Genomic DNA, 21,916 nt, shown 5'->3' with positions numbered 1-21,916 from the left:
CTCTGGAACCCTAAAATGAGATGTGAGCTTATTCTATTGCCTTAATCTGCCTGCAGCTCAGGAGCCCACAGTGGATTGGTCACGTGGTAGGCAAAGCAATGCCCTCCTCCAAAAGAGGTCTACACCCTAATCTCTGGAATCTGAGGATACATTGCATTGTTTGACAAAAAGAGGTTTGCAGATATAATTAAGGCTTTAGATCTTAAATGTAGGGAGATGAGATTATACTGGATAATCCTGGGATCGAGCAAAATGGAAGAAGGACTCATGGACATGGACAACAGTGTGTTGATTGCTGGGGAAGGGGGTATAAGGGGAATAGATGGTAATGGAAAAAACAATGCAAATTATATTTAAAAAAATGTGACAGTGGAAGAGAAAGACCGAAGAGTCCAAGAGAGATGTGGTGGGAGAAGAGACAAGACAATTTTGAGGTGTCATTGCTGGCTTTAAAGATGAGCCAAAGAATGCTGGGAATGACCGTTGGCCGAAAGCCTACAGGGAAGGAAGACCATGGTTGTATTAGTGCAAGGAAGCAAAATTATCCACAACCTGACTGAGCAAGGAGACAGATTCTCTGCTAGAACCTCCAGAAAGGAAAAGGAAAAAGGAAAAGAAAAGAAAAAAACCTGCCAATATCTGGATTTTTTGCCTGGTAGATGTACGTCAGACCACTAACTTACAGAACTGTGATAATGTGTTTTGACAACACTAGAAACCCAACAGTCACCATTGTTTGAATGGGTAGTCATCACTTCAAAACTCTAGGGCACAGGAATGATCCTTACGTGACAGTGCTGAATAGAATTGTCCCAGGTTCCTTCAGCTTTCTTCAATAGCTTTAAAAAGTCCCCACTCTACCAAATTAGCTAAGGCTGTTATATTTTTCTCAAACATGATCAAAGACCCCACCTTAAAATTCTATCATATGAAATTCTTCTAGGAAAACAAAATAGTTTAAAGTCAAAATATTAAAGAAAAAGTAGCATTTGGACACTAAAATAGAGCTCAGTATGACTGTCTAATAGTCATGTCATTATCACTTTAATAGGCAAAGTTTTTGTTCAAACCATGAAAATATCTCCAAATATGTATCACACAATATTGAAGTTTACAACTAACTTGGCTTCCCATTGCAGTCTATTTTAGATCAGTGAAAAACTTGTTTGAGAGTTTGGTTAAAAATCATGAACGTACATGGAGTTGACATCTGTCAGAGAAGGTAAGTGAATCTTTATTAGGAAAATGACATTCAGTCATAGGAAATCACAACTGTCAAGCAAGCAAATGTACGAAATTGGTTAAGACACAAATATAGATATTGTTTAGTAGTATGCCAGCACTTTTCATCTTCCCAACTCACAGGGAAAGAGATTTAAGTCAATGACAAGGCTTGTGAAAACCATTTCAGGTGGGAGAAAACACATTTCCATAGCCATTTCAAAATTAAAGTTTCCAGGCAAGATTTTTTTCTAGCTTCAACCTGTCACTTACATGGAAGATAAATATTTTCATGAAAATAGGAAGTGAAAAAAATCTCTCACTGACAATATTTCTATCCATTCTTTATTAGACAGGGACTATTTTAATAAAACCCAGGCCAAAGCAGGCCACAGGAGACAAAATAACAGAATTTATGCAATATAAAAATGGTAACATTTACCAAAAAATGAGTATTCCTCTGGATCTCCATCTTGAGCTATCCTTCCCTTCCCTCCAAGGGCACTGTAGCCCATTAACCAAATCAACCTGGGGCACCACAGAGTGTGTCTCATATGTGATATGTCTCCTTGGTTTGCTTGTGGCCATCACCAGATTTCTTCTTTCCTGGTCAGGCTCCCTCTCGGGACAACTTTGGTCATTGATGACAGAAATTAGGGGGCTGCCCTGGATGGTGTGGCTCAGTGGATTGAGCACTGGCCTCCAAACCAAAGGGTCGCTGGTTCAATTCCCAGTCAGGGCACACACCCGGGTTGCGGGCCAGGTCCCCAGTAAGGGGCCCCCAAGAGGCAACCACACATTAATGTTTCTCCCCATCTCTCCCTTCCTTTCTCTAACAATAAATAAAATCTTTAAGAAAGAAAGAAATTAGGGAGCTATTCTGCCCCTGATGCCCAGTGAAGGCATGTTTGCTGCTGCTCTATAGTAGGAGCAGCATGGGGCCATAGGCTAACCCATGATCTCAGAGGCTATTAAAGATCTAGGTCTACTGCAAGGCTTGCTCTAATGCTTCTGTAACTGTTTCACCAAAATGTCCCTAAAAACAGAAAAAAGGAAAAAATACACTCTGAAGCAGTCTACCACACTACATGTGCTTTGAAATCTTAGGATTTTAACAATGTATACAAATGTTAAAAAATTTGTTCCATTTTGGATCTTTGCTTCTTTTCACATAAATTAATGAATTCAAGTACTCACAGTCAAGGAATGATGACCTAAGAGAATAAGGGAAATATGAGACTAGGAATAAAGGAATAAAGTTATTTTTCTTTTTAGGTTCCTCAATTGACCAAATAATTTCCAAGTTTGAGAGATGACGTGGTTAACCAGAAGATTTCCCTTTGTCACATTTTTATTCTTTTAGGTACCATAATGATACTGGAAAGATGTGATGAAATAAAACCCAGTCCCTGGTTACAATATGCAATGAGTGCAGCCTAGTACACACTTAAAAGGGGCAGAGCTGTCCACAAGGCCACCCTCACTTCTGCAGGCTCAGGGAGTTCCCAGAACCACCCCGATGTCTGAGCATTCACTGGAAAGAGGACTAGCAGCCAATGGAAGTTATTATGCTGTTATTATAGGAAACAGATACAGGTTCAATTACCCAAGTGAAGGGGTGCACAGGGCAGAATCCGGGAAAAGTTCAGATGACTGGCTTCCAGGTGTCACCTCCTTCCAGTCAGTGATGTGAGACAATATCAGGGAAGTGCACACAAGTTTTTAATGTTTACTTTTTTGTTTTTTTTTTAAAGACTTTATTTATTTTTAGACAGAAGGGAAGGGAGGGATAAAAGGAGGGACAGAAGCATCAGTGTGTGGTTGCTTCTCATGCACCTCATCCTGGGCACCTGGCCCGCAACCCAGGCATGTGTCCTGACTGGGCATTGAACCAGCAACCCTTTGGTTTGCAGGCCGGCACTCAATCCACTGGGCCACACCAGCCAGGACTGATGTTCAGTTTTTCCTGTGGCTCCATTGCAGACTGCTCATGTAGCTGACTGGTGTTCTCCAGGCCCTCTGGAGTTTGGACAAACACCTTAAGTCCACAGCTTCTCTAAAGTTTCCAAACTAAGACTGTGTGGCCCAAATCTCCTTTCATAAGTCACACTAAGACACTCTGTGGTAAGGTTCCTTCTTCACACATCCTAACATATTTTTTTTTGCTATTTAGCTACAACTGTGACTAAAATTCACATTCCTCAAACATAACCATACAAGAAAAGCCCTGTAAATAATAAAGGCTCAATCCTCCAATATCAATAATGAGAAGGGCTTCGATTTCCTTTTTATAGAAGAATCTCTAGAGAGTGCACACAGAAAACCCTAGAGCCCCAAAGAGTGCATAAAATACCACCTTCCATGAGAGACTTCCCATACACTATTCAGTACAAGCCATAAAATCAGTCTTTCCTTATTTACTGAATCCCAAAATGTATGGTGGTATTTCAATTATGATTAGTTCCTCAGGTAGTATCCTCATCTTGTTTTTATCCAGTACTCGAAAAATGTAAATTATTCATGAGAAGACAGACTCAAAGCAAATGAGAAGAAACAGAGAAACTGTCATAATAGGCCACCTTGTTTACAAAAGCTTCAGACAACAGGGGGATGCTGTGGGCATCGCCCTTGGATTCTGGCTGCATCACTGTTTTGTGAAAGTCTCAGCGAGAACGAAGCTGAGATAATGCCCCTGTAATCTAGCTGTTTTCTTCCTTAGCTGTGTTTTCTTTCTCTATGAATCAACTTTGGATTATACAGGGTGTGGCATACCTAACACCTCTCTTTTATCACAAAGTCATAAGCCCGTATTTCTGTAACATATCCCACTCAAGCACAACATCTGACATTTCAGGTAAAATGTTCAAATTAAAACTGTAAATTAGTACACCCGTATTATTACCCTACCAACCACACTCAAGCAGGCCTAGCTTCCATCAGACCCTGTATGCAAAAATGCAAGGATTTATACTGATATTCTCATTTTCTTTTCTTCCTCTCTGCTCAGCAGTCCTCAACCATTACTTACAAAATGTGAAACATGAGAGAAAAATCTAAATGATCTGTTCCACAGATAACCATTGGGCTGTCTTTACTTCTTATGCTGATCAGTAGTCTTCCTTGGGAGAGACTGGCGGCAGGTATTCAGGCCTGCAGGAAACAGTTCACAGAATCCAAATAACCATGTGCATAGGTCATCCTGACAGGAGTAGTGACCTTTTATCTGGAGCCACAGCCAACCCACGAGAACCTGCCAGAAGCAGTTAGAGGCATAAATATTTTTTTCCACCTTCTCAACAGTCTGCTAAGCCTCCCGATGACTGGACCCACTAGAAACACAACTGCAAGGAAGCTGAGTCATAGGATCCAAACAGATGAGGTTTATGGGCCACAGAACAGGAGGAGAAAAGTTGAGAGAGGAGCCAGAAGGGCAAATGGGGATAATCCAAAGCTTAGAAGTCAAGGAAACTAGGGCAGACATGCAAACACGATCGAGAAGGGTTAACTAACAGGTAGCAAAAAAAAAAAAATTAACAAAAACCACAAGAGAGGGTGACATCCTACAACAGTACCAAATAGACAGTTGGGTAGTCAAATGTTCAACTGTGTCACATGCTGATGGGTCAAACGCATGACAACTGGAAAACGATGGCTGAATTTGACAATGTGGATGACACCGGCCACTTTGAAAAGAGTAAGTAAATAAATAAATGAAGACCACCCGAACGACAACTAACAGAGGCTCTGTATTCAGAGCTTTCAATATCAAGCAGGTCAGCTACCATCTCTGCATTTGGAGACATTGAAAGGTTGCAGAAGGGTTGGGAAGCTTTGTATTGAAAAGAACAGGAGAGGCTATGGTACCACTTTAATTGCAGATCTTGGACATTCAGAAAATGAGGCCCAGTCCAGTCCAGTCCAGCAGGCAGGGGAACCACACTAGAATTCTCCCAGGAGGCTAAAGGTGGGAGCATGGTGTGGTGGGACCTGCAGCCATGGTGGAAACGCAGCTGATACTGAAGAGGCTGTCCCAGAGAGGGAAGAGTGCTGGGGAATATATATGTCCAGTCTTCTTATTCTCCGGTCTACCTGTACTGTCTGTCATTGTCTCACCCTGGTGAGGGGGAAGCTGAGAGGGGCATGGGACATGTCCCACAATGTCAGGACCCTTGCAGTCTACATCAGAGTGGGGAGAGGGTGAAAAGTAACAGTGCAAACAGGCATAAGACTGACCTAAGAGGCTTCAAGAGAGAAAGGGGCACTTCTGTAAATAAAGTCTTGGTTTTCTAGAACTGATCCTCCCACCGTGAGCAATGAAAACTGCTAGATGAAATTTTTTTCAAAAAAATATTTAAATAATAACAGTGCTATCAACAGAAGAAAGAATCTGCCAGATTTGAGGAAAATCTGGAATTTAGAGATAAAAGCAGAGCACAGGTGAAACAAAGGTGCTTTTGCTCTGAGAGAATTTGTCTAAACAGGAGACTATAGAGGACCTTGGGGGCAAGGAGGGCAAGAGTCAAGGCTCAAAGCCACGCAGAGCCTGTCACAAGCCACATGGGCTTGTCCCACATTTTTTATTACAATCAATTGGCTGACAACTCTAGAAACATACTAAAATCCATTGACTTGCATGCTTTAAAAGGGTGAACTTCATGGTAGATAAATGATGTCTCAAATAAAGTTGTTAGAACATAATGAGAGTGAGTAAAAAACATTCTCTAGTAAACAACTGAGAACATTTGCCACTAGCAGTAGACCGACAGGAAAGGATATTGTAGCAGGAGTGTGCTACCTTTTGGTGTCTCTGGGCCACACTAGAAGAAAAGTTGTTTTGGGCCACACAGTAAACACACAAACACTAACAAACTCATGAGCTGTTCTTAAAAAAGGTTGTAAGTGCAAACTGACAGTGACCAGAGGGGAGGGGGATAACAGGCAAAAGAAGGGGAAGGGTCAAGTCAAAGAACATGTATAAAGGACCCAGGGACAAAGACAAATGGTGAGGGGAGGACTGAATGCAAGAGGTGGGGGTGGGTAGGGCAGGGGAAAATATGGGGGGAAATGGGGACAAGTGTTATTGAACAACAATACAAAAATTTGAAAAAAGGTTTTAAGTAAATTTATGATTTTGTGTTGGGCCACAGTCACAGCCATCCTGTGATGCATGCGGCCCCCCACCCGCCGGTTGGACACCACTGTGACAGCAAGCATTACCAAAGCAGGAGAGTGACCCTGGATGGAAAGTCTAGGCAATGGTAAGTATATAATGGTAAGTAAGTGACATGGTAAGTATATGGGTAAACCTTAACTGACTGGCTCTATAAACAGTGGCATCAATAATAGGGATGCCTTCTGAAGAAAAAAAAAACAAGACAGAACTAAACTGCATGACCCCAAATAGGACGAAACAAAGGGCAGTGAGAAATCCACACATCAGCAACAGTGGGCATTTGTTTCCGTCAGTAGCACTGCAAGAGCAAGAGAAGGAAATAGAGTTGCCCAAGCCCTAGAGCTAAGCAACTTGAGGAAAGCTTCCCAGGGAGGGTTGTGGTCACTGGGAGACATGAACGCTGCCAAAACCTAAGCACGAAGGCAGGGAAGGTACAGGATAAAAAGAACAACAAATCTTCCATCCGTATTCCAAACGCTTGCTTATGTGTCCCACTGGATAAACTCAAAGAAATAGAAACAGCCAAAACAAACAAACAAACAAACAAACAAAATAGTAAAGAGAATGAAAAGGCAGGTCATGATAGAAAAAGAAATTTCCAATAAGTTTATCTTGTAAAGAATTAATATTCTCAATATGTAATGAACCCTGAAAAGCAGTAGAAAAAAAAGCAGATGATGCTATAGGCAAAAAATGGGCAAGCTACTTGATTAACCACCTCACAGAAGGGAAAATACAATGGGGTAAAGACAGTCTGTTCAATAAATGATTTGGGGAAAACTGGGTAGATACACGCAAAAAATGAAACTCCTTCACTTTCTTACAACATATACCGGAATAAACTCCAAATGGATTAAAGACAAATATAAGACCTGGACCATAAAACTCTAAGAGGAACACATAAGGAATAGGTTCTTTACTTTGGTCTTAGTAATATTTTTTGGATATGTCTCTCTTCTAAGGCAAACACAACAAAAGAAAAATACACAATGGAACTACATCAAAGTAAAAAACTTTTGCACCACCAAAGAAAAAACAACAAATCAAATACATCCTACAGAATGAGAGACAGTATTAGCCAATGCTACATCTGGTAGCATTAAGTTATATGACTATGACATATAACTTAACACTAAAACATTCAACAGTCCAATTAAAAAATTGGCAGAGGACCTGAACACACATTTCTCCAAAGAGGACATACAGATGGACAGTGGATGTATGGGGAAAAAAGGTACAATGTCACTAATCATCAGAGAAATACAAATTAAAACCACAATGAGACATCATCTCCCTCATATCAGAATGGCTACCATCAATAAATCAACAAACAATTATTGGCTAGGATGTGGGAAAAAAGGACCTTGTGTACACTATTGGTAGAAATGCAAATTGATACAAGCTCTGTGGAAAACAGTATGGAAGTCCTTTAAAAAATTAAAAATAGAACTACCATATGACCCAGCAATCCCACTTTTAGGTACCTACCAAAGCAATTTAAAACACTAATTTTAAAAAAAATGAGGTCTGTCCAGAAGGTTTCCGGCCATGTACTATGAAAAATAGAGACACTTATTGAAGAAGATACAAGATACAAGAAACACTGTACTCAGGACACTGACACCTCGGTCCCCTTCAAAGTAGCTGCCCTGGGACCTCACACAGTTCTCCCAATCACCATTAGATTCCCTGTCATCTTTTCCTGAATCTCATCACCAGTCTGAAATCTGTTCCCTTTCAAAGGTGATTTTACTTTTGGGAAAAGCCAGATGTCGCAGGGTGCCAAATCTGAGCTGTAGGGGGCTAAGCTGGGTGATTTCATGTTTCACCAAAAAACTCTGCATGAAATAAGATGCATGAGAGGGTGTATTGTCATGAGGAAGCTGCCCATCACCAGGTGCCCATAGTTGTGGCCTCCTGAATCATCTGAATAGTTTCCATGGAGGAATGTTCAAGTTCAATGCAAAATTGGATGCAGATGCATTGCTCTCTTCCCTCAGTCATTTTGAATAGGATGGCCACATAGAATACGTGTTTACTCAACAGTGTCCATAGCCTCCACTGACCAGTACAGTGAAGTCATTATTGTTCACACATGTGCATTCCAGTCCACTCTCCTTGGCTGCCAGGTTACGTTGATGTTGTACAAACTGTTCTCATTATGCTAACTATGGCTGGACTTTGTCCAGACAGACCTTGTATATGCATCCCTATGTTCATTGTAGCATTCTTCACAATAGCCAATATATGGAAACAACCTAAGTGTGCATCAGTAGACAAATGGAAAAAGAAGAAATGGTATATATATAAAATGGAGTATCACTCAGCCCTAAAGAAATTTCCCATTTGTAACAACATGGATACACCTAGAAGGTATTATAATAAGTACATTACGTGAGACAGAGTAAGACAAATACCATATGAATTCAATTATGCTAGGACTGTAAAATACAAAATAAACAAACAAACAAAACAGAAAGAAACTCATGCATATGGAGAACAAACTGATGGTTGCTAGAAAGGAGAGGTTTGAAAGGGGATGGGTAAAAAAATGAAGAGATTAAGGAGTGCAAATTGGCAGTGACAAAATCGGCATGGCGGTGTGAAGTGCAGCACAGGCAACGTAGTCACTAATGGTGTCATAACTGTGCATGGTGTCAGGTAGAAACCGGAATTACGAGGCGCACCACTTTCTATGTTATACTAATGTCTACCACAATGCTAAACATATGAAACTAATATAATATTAAATGTCAACTGTAATTGAAAAAATGTTTTAAAAATTAAAGAAGAAATGTCACGCAGAGAAATGTCAATATTGTACAATTTAACTTACACGAGGAATCAAAAACAAAGCAAATGAACAAAGAAAATAAAACAGAAAGAAGTTCATAGATACAGAGCACAAACAAACGTTTGCCAGAGGGGACAGTGGGCAGAAAAAGAGAAAGGGGGTTAAGAAGTACAAACATTCAGTTATAAATTAAGTCACAAGGATGAGAGGTATAGTCTTTAATATTGCAGTAACTGTTAGGGTGGGCAGGGTAGGATAAAACCTTGGCAGGACTACAATCAAGATGGCACAGTCAAAATGGCACCTGGAAAAGATGGCTGACATCCAATCAGAGAGTCAGAAGGGTGAGACATCTGCATAGCAACCTGAGTCCTAGGCAGAAACCACCAATGCGGTACTGCTGCTTTGTTCAGAGGGGACCAATCCCCAGCTCCCACAGGGAGCCAATAAAAATAAAGCCCCACCATTTTCCCTATTCTGTGTTGACTTCCCAGATCCACTCTGTGGATCAGAGAACTTTGCCCAGGTGCAAATACCCCAATGAAGCTATATACTTTGTCTACCTTTGTGGCTGATTGGCATTTTTTCCTCAGTGGAGTCTGAGAAAACCTTTCATTTGGTGCCAAAATGTGGGAGGAGTTGTTGTCTGCTGAAGACCGCTCCTCTCCCCACTCCCCGAGGAGGCCTCGCAGCCACCCCACCAGTCCAGACAAAGAACCAGGGTAAGTGCCGCTGCCCTTAAGTTTCTGGTCCCTGAACACTGATTCCGGGACCCCCGTCTTCTGGAGAGACTGCTCTCCACCAAATCACAGTGCTGCGTCGGGGTGACCCTTCTGGAAGAGGCTGCTCTCCCCCACTGAGAGGTTCTGGGCACTGGAGGAGATGTTCCTGGACCCAGACCCCCATTTTTACCAGACTGGATCAGCAGATTGGGTTGAGGGACGCCAATTTCCATCTGCTGATCCTCGTGGGACCAGGAATGGGGGGGGGGGGGCGGCAGGAGTCCAAGCCAGATCCTAAGTCACCTCTAGGGTGCCTTCTGAAAAATCTGAAAGTAATTGATCCTGGCCTCAAGCGGAAACGACTGATTTTTCTATCCACTATGGCCTGGCTGTTACATCAGCTTGACAATCGTGAAACCTGTCCTCCTGGAGGCACTTTAGATTCCGTTATGCTTACTGACCTAGATAATTTTTGCAAATGGACTGGCAAATGGTCTGAGGTCCCCTACATTCAGGGTTTTTGGGGCTTAGATTCTCACCTGGATCTGTACACTCAGTGTTCCACAGCCCAAGTTCTCCTTGCGCAACGGAACCCTGAACCCATCTGGCTTCCTAAGCTTACTGCCCCAGAACCTCCCTCCTCCTTTTCTGATTCTCCTGAAGACCTTGCTTCCCCTCCTTCTCTCCCTCCTTATCAGGTCCCGCCAATGGCTACTCCAGCCCTGGCCCTCCCCTCTCAACCAGATTCTCCCCCTCCCTCTGAAGACCTTTCTTCCCTGGTTAGCTCACATACTCGCTCCCGCCTGAATCTAGAGCCCCTAGACTCCCGCATTTGCCTCCTCCAGGAAGTGGTGGGAGCAGAAGGTGTCATTTCAGTCCATGTCCCTTTTTCACTAACTGACCTCTCTTCAATTGAAAAAAATGCCTAGGCTCATTCTCCACTAACCCTGCCAGTTTTATCAGGGAATTCCAGTACCTAGCTCAGGCTTATGACTTCACATGGTATGACCTGCACATCATTTTAACTTACACCATGACCCCAGACGAGTGTGACCACATCCGGACTGCAGCTAGGGCTCATGCAGACCAAACCCACACCACCAATCCTCTTCTGCCAGTAGGCTGAAGCCGGGCCAGAGGCAGAACCGGGTAGGGGCTACCAAGACAATGATGCTTCATGGCCTCCTTGATCTGGCTTCTAACGCTGGGGCCACTGTCTTAGGTACTCACTTTATCTCCCAGTCAGCCCCAGACATTAGGAGAAAACTAAAAAAGGCCAAGGATGACCCCCAAACCCCCATCTGAGATCTGGTAAATATGGCATTTAAGGTTTTCAATAACCAGGAAGCAGAGGCTGAGGCTGCCTTCCAGGCTCGCCTACAGCAAAAGATAGCCCTGCAAACCCAGGCCATAGTAGCAGCCCTGCGGCCAGCAGCAAACACCAGCACAGGGGCAAAGCCTAAGTCTGGGCCAAAGAACACACCACCAGGGGCCTGTTTCAAGTGTGGCAAAGAAGGGTACTTGGCTTGCCAGTGTCCTCAACCTTGGCCACCAATGAAACCTTGCCCCAACTGCCGACAGCTTGGCCACTGGAGGGATTCCTGTCCCCTTAGAGGCTCGTCCCCAGTGTCTCCACGTGGGGTACCAGCCAATCAAGGTGCGTATTCTTAGCTTATTGCGCCGGAACTTCTCAGACTCCTAGGTGATTGAAGTAGCCTGAACTCCAAGACCCCCATCACCCTCACTGAGCCCAGGGTAATGCTGCAGGTAGCAAGTAAGTCCATCTCTTTCCTAGTGGACACGGGGGCTACCTACTCTGTTTTACCATCTTTTTCAGGACCTCTTACTCCTTCCCAGATCTTAGTCATGGGGGTTGACAGGACCCTGTCTCGCCCATGGCAATCTGCCACCTCCCCACCCCCAGCTTAACTGCAGTCTGGATGTCTTTCCCTTTTCCCATTCATTCCTTGTCATACCATCCTGCCCTATTCCACTCCTAGGGCGGGATGTTCTCCAATTATTAGGCACCACTCTTCAGATCATGCAAAACCCCTTCCTCCCCCCTTATCCTCCGGCTGTTGGAAAACCCAACTCCTCCTCCGGCTTCACCCATTTCCCCCTCCCTGGTCAACCCACAAGTATGGGACACTTCTATCCCAACTGTGTCTTCTCATCACCCCCCGGTCGTCATTCACCTGAAACAACCCGACGTTTTCCCATCTCAACCCCGATTTCCTATTGACCACACAAACTTAAAAGGATTACAGGCTATCATCAACCGCCCCCTAGACCAGAAACTTCTTGTTCCTGTTAATTCTCCCTGCAACACTCCCATCCTCCCAGTCAAAAAACTGTCTGGAGCCTACCGCCTGGTCCAGGACCTTAGACTCATCAACAAAGCAGTCATCCCTACTCACCTGGTAGTTCCTAACCCCTATACTACTCTCTCACATTCCTCCTAATACAACCCACTTCTCAGTTCTAGACCTCAAAGATGCCTTCTTCACTATCCCACTACACCCAGAGTCCCAGGTTCTTTTCGCCTTCACATGGACAGACCCTGACACTGCTCTGTCACAACAGCTCACGTGGACAGTCCTGCCACAAGGGTTTAGAGATAGCACCCAATTATTTGGTCAGGCTTTAACTCAGGACTTAGCCTCCTGTGACCTAGGCTCCAGCAAAGTCCTCCAATATGTAGATGACCTCCTTCTCTGCAGCCCCACTTTACAAGATTCCAGACAACATACTGCAGATCTCCTTAACTTCTTTGTCCAAAAAGGATACTAGGTCTCTCCTGACAAGGCTCAGTCGTCAAGCCAGTAAGTCACATATTCAGATCTCTCTCTCCTACCTCGCACACCCTTACAGTGGACCACACTCAATTCCTCTGCAATCACCAACCACCTACGACAGGAGATCAAATTCTATCTTTCCTGGGGCTAGTTGGATTTTTCAGACATTGGGGCCCCAAACTTTTTCCTACTCACTAAGCCACTGTAGGAAGCGGCCAAAGACACTCCTAATGGCCCCCTCACATCCCCGAAGCTAGTGCAAAAAGCCTTTACCATCCTGTGGGACACGTTGTTATAGGCCCCCTCCCTGAGCTTTCCCAATCCCTCCCGTCCTTTCCATCTGTTTATAGACGAGACACAGGGAATTTCAGTTGGAGTCTTGGCTCAACCAGTAGGCCCAACATACCACCCAGTTGCCTACTTATCAAAACAGCTTCACCCTACCCTACGTGGATGGCAGCCGTGCCTCCGGGCATTAGGGAGTGCGGCAGAACTTGGGAAGGAAGCCCTCAAACTCTATGTCAACCTGTTACTGTATTTTCCTCTCATCGCCTTACAGACCTGCTATCCCACCGAGCTCTGTCTCTTTTGAGCCCTTTCTGTCTACAGGAATTTCACCTTCTGTTTGTCAAGGGGACGGCCCTGTCTCTCCAGCTCTCACCGTGACTCAATCCAGCTACCCTCCTTCCAACCCCCACTACAGACATAGAGCTGGCCCATTCTTCCCCAGAAGTACTAGACTTCCTGGGTCAGCCTCTAGACTGTATATCTGACAAGCCCCTCCCCGAGGCACATCTCACTCTGTTTGTAGATGGAAGTTCAATGCTCGGAGCTGATGGCCGAAGATGAGCGGCCTATGAAGTAGTAACTTTGACTGAAACCCTTGAAGCCAATGAGCTTCCTGAAGGTACCACCTCTCAGAAGGCTAATCTCATAGCCCTCACCTGGGCACTTAACCCTGGCCCGGGGTAAGAAGGTTACTATCCTCACAGACTCCAAATATGCTTTCCTGATTGTTCATAGCCACTCAGCTTTGTGGAAGGAAAGGGACTTGCTCACTACTAAAGGTTCACCTGTTGTTAATGCCTCCCTCATTTGCAAACTCCTCCAGGCCACACACCTGCCCACTGCCATAGCGGTGGTCCACTGTAAGGGTCACCAGGCCTCATAGGACCCTGTTTCCCATGGCAATGCCTGGGCAGATGCTGCAGCTCCAGAACTCACTGCACAAGCCCCACCACACCCCATCCTCTTTCTAACCACTAATATTCACCCTGCCTATACCCCCTGAGAGTACTCCATCCTCCTCCAGCAGGGTGGCACCCAGGAAATGAGGGATAGGTCTTCCTCAATGGAAAAATAGCCCTACCACAAGAACAAGCCACTGGACTTCTCTCTGAAATTCACCAATCTTTACACATTGGTCCAAAAGCCCTGATGAAGTTTCTAGACCCCTTGTTTATTCATCCCACTCTTTTCCAGGCCATCAAGAAAGTCCACTCTAAATGTGCCATTTGCTCCAAGACATCTGCCCAGGGAGGAATGAAGCCTCAGATCCCAGGCCATCAACTACGTGGACACCTCCTGGGACAGGATTGGCAGGTTGACTTAACACACATGCCTCCCCATAAGAAATTCCGCTACCTTTTAACCTTTGTTGACACATTTTCAGGTGGAATTGAGGCCTATCCCATGACAAGAGAAACAGCAGATATGGTAGCCGACTTCCTCCTCAACCAGTTTATCCCACAATCTGGGCTGCCCTCCTCTATCCAGTCAGACAACGGCCCAGCCTTCATCTCCCCAATCGTCCAGCAGGTCTCCACCTCTCTTGGCATCACCTTGAAGCTGCACATCCCTTATCATCCCCAGTCTTCTGGTAAAGTAGAACAGGCTAAAGTTATCTTGAACGCCCACCTGACCAAACTTGCCATAGAAACCAGAAATTCGTGGCCCTTTCTGCTCCCTCTGGCCCTCACTCGAATACAGGCAGCCCCACGGGAACCAATAGGACTCAGCCCTTTCGAACTACTGTACTGCCGCCCTTTCCTTATTAACCATAACCTGCCAGTATATACTCCCCCTCTGGCCTGCTATCTGCCCTATCTCTCTCTCCTCCAGCATCTTCTCCATGAACATGCTGACAGAGTTCTTCCTCCAGTGCTGGGGGTGCGGGGGGGGGGGGGGCGGTTGTGGAGACAGGCCCAGTCACTCTCCATAGCCTGGAGTCCAGATATTACTCAAAGAGCTCCAACCTGGACCACTCCAGCCCAAGTGGATGGGGCACCATACTGCTATTCTAACCACCTCCACAGCAGCAAAACTGGTGGGTCAGCCAGTGTGGGTCCACCTCTCCCACCTTAACCCGGCCCCTGCCTCAACAAAGTGGTCAGCGCAGCCCATAGGAGATACCTGAGTCTGCTTTACTAAAACACCAGGTTCTCCCAATGAAGTCTCTACAAATCCTCCTTCTCCTCCTCCTTGCTTACCCATGCCTGTCAAAAAACCCTCCTAACCTACAAAGTAAATACGTTTGGAGGTTCTTTGTATGTGAAATATATAGCAAAAACAGACAGGTAAATTCTCACCCTGTCACTTTTGTGGACTGCCCTCCCACTAGTTGCTCTACAACCATCCTTCTTTCTGCTCCCAAAAGTAGCTTTAGAGGGCCAGATGGCTGGACTGCCCAGTACAGATGGCATGCTCTCTGCTTCCTCTATGATCAGATGGATGGTAATTGTAAACTCTGGCCAGACATGTATGGAGGCTGCCCCTATTACTATTGCAAGTACCATGAATGGAGTACTCTTCAGCCGTGGCGCTTTACCATTTATGACCCATGGGACTCCAAATGGGAGCAGGGAGTGAAGGAAAAACTATACCAAAGCCTCTCATATTCATATCCCCAGAGTTCCATTGAAATATACTGAACTCTTGTTCCAGGACCATGGAATAAAACCCTGTTGACTAATACCATATTAACACATGAACAATCCTTGCAAACACAGATCCAACAAGGAAAATAGGAGAGTGCCCTTTTCTCTTGGCTAAGCCTCATATGCCAAGGAATTCAACTCTTCAATATCACTGACATAGGAAACGTCACCGACTGTTTTCTATGTGCTTTTCTTGACCGCTCCCCTATTGCGGCAGTTCCCATACCCACTCCTCTCAAGGTCACAAACTCCTCAACACTTTCTTTTCTAAAGGATGTACCTCTCTTTCAAAACATAATGAACACTCCCAAAGTATGTTACACTACTGCAGGCACTTCCTCATGTAACTAGACCGAGCAGATATCGGAAACCACCACCAGCCCCCCAGGTACGTTTTTCTGGTGCAATGAAATGCTGCTGCGGACCATTAACTCCTCGGCCTTTCCTTGCTTCCCAACCGTGCTGACCCCACAGCTTATGCATTATGGAGAAGGAGAGCCCAGGGACAAACTAACCAGGCATAAAGAAAACAAGCCATCTTCCTGCCCATACTAGTAGGTCTAACCTTTACCACAATCCTGGCAGCAGCTGGGGTAGGCGGTGCTGGGCTAATACACAGTCTCCAAGCCACTCTCCAGTTACGGACTGAGTTGGAGCAGGCCTTTGATGCCTCAGCCACCTCTCTAGCACCTTTGCAGAGACAGATAACCTCGGAAGCCCAGGTTGCCCTCCAGAACCGCAGAGCTCTAGACCTGCTAACAGCAGAAAGAGGGGGAACATATCTCTTCCTGCAGGAATAGTGCTGCTTCTATGTGAATGAGAGCAGCATAGTAGAAGAGAATGTTAATACCCTACAGAACCTCAGCGACAAATTATGCTGAGACCCCACCATTCTCAAAACAACCCTGTGGTGGCATTCCCTACTCTTTACCACCCTGGCCCTGGTCCTAGGACCAGTCATAATAAACTGCATACTATTAATGCTTGGCTCCTCTTTCCTGAGGTTCCTCCAGGAAAGAATTCGCGAAGCTTCCCAGGTTACTTTTAATCAGATATTTCTTCAGACCCAAACCTCCTGGCCCCTCCCTGATGAACTAGAAACAGATGACCTGTAGCCCCTCCCCTCTATGCCTCCCTGACAGCAGGAAGTAGCTGGATGGAACATGGCGTCCATTATCCTATCAAAAATGTTGGAATGTTAGGATAGGCAGGGTAGGACAAAACCTTGGCCGGACTACAATTAAGATGGTGCAGTCAAAATGGCACCCAGAGAATACGGCTGACGTCCAATCAGAGCCAGAAGGGTGGGGCATCTGCATAGCAACCTGAGTCAGGAAAAAACTACCAATGCTGTATTGCCGCTTCGTTCAGAGGGGACCAATCCCTAGCTCCCACGGGGAGCCAATGGAAGTAAAACCCCGCCATTTTCCATATTCAGGTGGCGAACTTGTTTGATCCACTTTGTGGAACAGAGAACCTCACCCAGGCGCACATACCCCAATAAAGCTCTATACTTTGCCTACCTTTGTGGCTGATTGGCATTTTTTCCTCGGTGGAGCCTGAAAAAACCTTTCAGTAACTATGTCCAATGACAAATGGTTACTCAAATTATGGGGTTGATCACTTTGCAAAATATATAAATGTTCAAGCACAACAATGTATATGTGAAAATAATATAAGATTTATTAATTTTTAACCTATAATTAAAAATAATAAATAAAAGAAAATGTGTCAAACTTGATAAAGGAAATCTACAAAATAAACAAAACTAATTGAATAGTTAATGGTAAATGTCTAAGGTGAGACATCTATCTGCTCCTGCCACTTCTGTTCAGCATTTTGCTGGAGGTTCTAGGTAGGGCAAGTAGGTAAGAAAATAAAAGACATACAGACCAGACAGGAAGATGTAAATTATTCATGTTTGCAAAGGATGTAACTCTATACCTAAGAAATCTTAAGAAATATACTAAAGGACTATTTGAATTAATAAACATTCAAATATATAAAATTACTTGTATTTCTCTACAGTAGGCCAAGATTAGGACCAATAACATGATAAAAAAATTAGGAAAACACAGCTTTTCATTCTTATTTCCTGGGCAAGGGCAAGACGTAAGAGACAGGTTGTCAGCAAAGGCAGATGCATAAGGACACACCCCAAAATATGCCTTTTAGCATAAGGATTACCTTAAGCTCTTTTTTTTTAAACAGAGCAGACCCCTGAGAATCTCTGAAAACCAGTAGAAATTACCCCTTTGTAAGAGACATTTACATTTAGAAGAGAAAACTCCATGAGTATATGTGTCTCTCTCCGTGTAGCAGGAAGAGAAAGATGATTAAATCTCTATAAACTCATATGAATACTATTTAAACCAAACGTGGGTTTGACTGCCTGCCAGAACAAAAGCCAGACTCAGGTGCTACTGCAAGGAGAAATGGTTTATTCAAGGGCCAGCAGCCCAAAGCAATGGAGGACTCTTATCCCAAAGCCCATCTACATGTCTCAGCATAGGCAGAGGTTTTTATCCAGAAGAAGAGGGAAAGCAGAACAAAGAGATTAAGGGGAGGGGGTTGAAAAGTTTTCTACCTGCAACAAGCAGTCTATTCTGATAATAACCTTGTAGCTTATCAAGCAATGGTCCTGATACAGGGTGCAGCCAGTGGGGGTGGGGGTGGGGCAGAAAAGATTTGGAATGGTGTCCAGAACTCAAAGTGTATAGGAATATTGGAAGAAATATTATTAAGATGTCCTCACCCCACCCAGGTGTCAGTTGGGGGAAGGGACGAATGGAGCAGGGCCATTGAGAGCTGTTTTTTGTTGGGAACAAGAAAAATGGCCTCAGCCCCAAGGAGCCTGAAACCCTAGCAGACACCCTGTAAGTTGATTGCCATCTGTTTAGTTTCAAAATTTCCCTTTCAGATGAGTCAGACCCCACCCTTTTTCTCACGTGTGGGCCCTGTAAGCCAGTAATCTGCTTCTGTGCAAAACACTTGCTTGATGACCTATATATAAGGACTTAGCTGTAAGCGCTAGGTGCGAATCCCGGATGAGCCCCCAGTGGGCACAGTGTCTCCGGACACTTGGAGGGATCGCCCCTGCGCAGGTTAAACTTGGCCAATAAATTAACATCTTTGAATCCCTGAAAGTCTCAGACATTTGTTCTCGAGGTTGGTGGATCAAACATTTTGCATAGCAACAGTTTTGCAGCTAACCTCTGGAATGGTCATTTAACATATCTATAACCTTTAACTGGTTTAATAGATATGTTAAATAGCTGTGGCCAAGTTTTGGGCCAGGGAGAAGTGAGTGGCTGCTACCCAGGATGGAATTGGGGGCTGCTTCTCTGAAAGAGTTCCTGCGGGAGAGGCATGTGGCTTTAGCAGAGTGAGGAACCCCTCTTGGCCAGGTGAGGGGGAGAGCCACGCTGTTTTGGAAAGATGTAGACCCCTGTAGCCATTAGGAGGGAGAGCCACGCGGTTTCAGCAGAGTGCAGACTCCCCTCTTGGCCAGGTGAAAGGGAAGACCACGCAGCTTTGCCAGAATGGAGATCCCTGCAGCCAGGTGAAGAAGAAAGACGCGCTTTTGGTGGAGTGCGGCTTGGGTAGAAGAGGCCCACGTGGCTTTGGGGTGCTCCCTTTGGCAGAGTGGCCTGGAAAGCAGGACAGACTTTGACTGGAACTTGGTACAAAGAACTCTTACCAGTGGAAGGTGCTGCACCACTTTGAATTAGTTGGAGATCCTGCCTGGACAGGCAGGCGACACAGCTCATGTGCCAGCACACGACAGGACGTGTGCTCTTTTCCTGATTTACGGTACCTGGAGTTGGGACAGTGGGAGAAGGGAGCGCTGTGTGTGTGTGTGTGTAGGTGTATACCCTTAAAAACTTTAATATATTAAGGAAGGCATTAGGTCTGAATAGCATTAAATAAACATTTTGTTTCCTTTTCACAAATCTCTGGCATTGAGAGATGTCTTTCCAATTGGCGGCGGACAGAAGAGCCCAATAGATATTAGTATACCATCCTTGGGAGGGGCCTCTGTTTTCTGAAGCAGTTTTTGGTATCCCTAGGTGGGCCAAGTACTACCCGACCTCCCCCCCCCCCAACCCTTGTATGGTAACAGTCCCACATGCGTCATCCTGGTTTAATCATCCTGGATTCACAGCATCCTGGTTTCGTGGCTGAAGGTCAGCAAATCTCCTGGAGCTGTGATGCCTGAGGGTTGAGGTCTGTGTCTTTTGAAGTTAGTTCCTAGGATTCTAATGCAAATATGCTGCTCATCTACAAGCTCCTCATTAGTCAGAGTCAGCACTTACAGCAGCATTACTAGAGTGGTGGGTGGGTTACATTATTTGCATAACAACCTTAACCTTGTTTACTGTTCTTTTCCCAGAAACCTCAAATAATCACCACCACCCCCTCCCACCATCTTTCTTTCGTCTTTAGCTGGAGATGTTATTTAAGGTAATGGCTTGGGCCAGATGAGGGAGCAATTGTTTTTTTTTTTTTTGGATACCTACTATGCACATTTGCACTTGTTTTTCTCCTATTAAACTATTATTACTAAAGGGTGTCAGCCAAGAACCTAGGAGGGTAGCAAGAGAGTACCTTCCATGCGTTGGCTAGTAACTGGCATTTACACACAAGTGCATTTTCTGGTTAGCCTCTGCTGGACTTGTTTGTCCAATTTTACACAAACCTCATTTAACAGGGCATTTTTGCATACCTAGAGAAAATATTGTACACGCCCTAACTATAGGTAACACGAATGTACACTGTTCTGTGTTTCAAATGATTATATTCTAGCACTCTGGACAGGTGAGTCAGTTTTATTTCTTGTATTCTGCCCTTGAATTGTATATGTAGTCAAAGTGTTTTACACATTTTCACTAGATCAGTCCCTCAGAAAAGAGACATATTTTGGTGTGGTGGATTAAAGCTAAAAATGAATGATAGATTATTTGAATTTGGATTTCAACATACTGTTAAGATTCAGAATAGATATTGTTGAGGGCAAGGGGAACTAGCCAGAACATAGCTGTAAGGAAGCAAAAGGTGTTTTACTAACTAACGCAAAGAGGCTCCGGGACACGCCCGAAGAGCAGGGTGTGTTCCAGGATGTGGTTTAAGAGTAAAGGTTAGTCAGGCAGATAGCCATCTTGTCAGTCACTAGGGAGGGAAATTTTGCCCCTGTGCACGAGCTCAACTGACCAATCAGGTAAAGGAGCACGAGCCAGTGCACGAGTTAACTCACCAATGATCAGTAACCCTATTGTGCCCCTGAGCCAACCGCTAACCACCACATCTGCTTCTGTATCCAGCTTGCTTGCGCGCCTCCTTAAAACCCTAAGCCTGTAAGCGTTTGGCGCGACTCTCATTTGCAGCCCTTGCGGGCACTGTGTCTCCGGACACTTTGGAGAGTTCGCCCCTGCGCAGGTTAAACTTGGCCAATAAAGTAACATCTTTGGAACCCCGAAAGTCTCCGACATTTGTTCTCGAGGTTGGTGAATGCAACAGATATAGACAGGTAGATAGATAATATATATGAGTATATATATTATAACATTTCTGAATGAAGAATTCCAGGGAAGAGATATCACACCACAGACAAATCGTTAACTCTGCATTTGTCTTCACATTAGCTGGACAAAACGTATGCAGTGGAGGGATTTAGAACAGTCCTCACCAAGAGGTGCCACTTTGGTGTGAGGATTATTTTGAGCCAAAGGCAATTGAAACCCTGCAGGCTCAACAGAAACTCAAACCTCTTCCTTAAAGAATTTAAATTGGGGGCCTTGCCCATAATAGGAGTAATTATCAGAAATAAAGTTTTATGGGCTATGCATAGGGCAGGGCAAGCATCCAACTACTGAACATCTGCTCTTCTTATCCTTTCGTGAATTGCTCTTATGCCCACCGAAGCTCCCATTCCATTCCTTGGCTAAACGGGGCATATATATACCTCATTCTGCTTTTCTGTCTTCCAACCTCCCCTGTATGTAGGGTTCCCAGACACACACATTAAATATGTTTTTCTCCTTTTACTATGTGACATTTTAATTTCATTGTTAGACTAGTCAAAAGAACCTTTGTAGGGTAGAGAAGATATTTATATATTAGGGTAGAGATGAGTAGGAAGTATATAAAATACATTTTATAAAAATAAAACACTAATTTGGTAGTTTTACTAAGTTTTAATTCTTTGTATATTTTTCTGGGTACAAAACATTCTTTTTCAGGGAAATGTGTGTGGGTTAGAGATTTAAAATGTTTCT

This window comes from Sturnira hondurensis, unplaced genomic scaffold (genome assembly GCF_014824575.4).
Source record: "Sturnira hondurensis isolate 20B ecotype Veracruz unplaced genomic scaffold, ASM1482457v3 Scaffold0013541, whole genome shotgun sequence".
Classification (NCBI taxonomy): Eukaryota; Metazoa; Chordata; class Mammalia; order Chiroptera; family Phyllostomidae; genus Sturnira; species Sturnira hondurensis.
Note: the sequence above shows the minus strand (reverse complement) of the source record.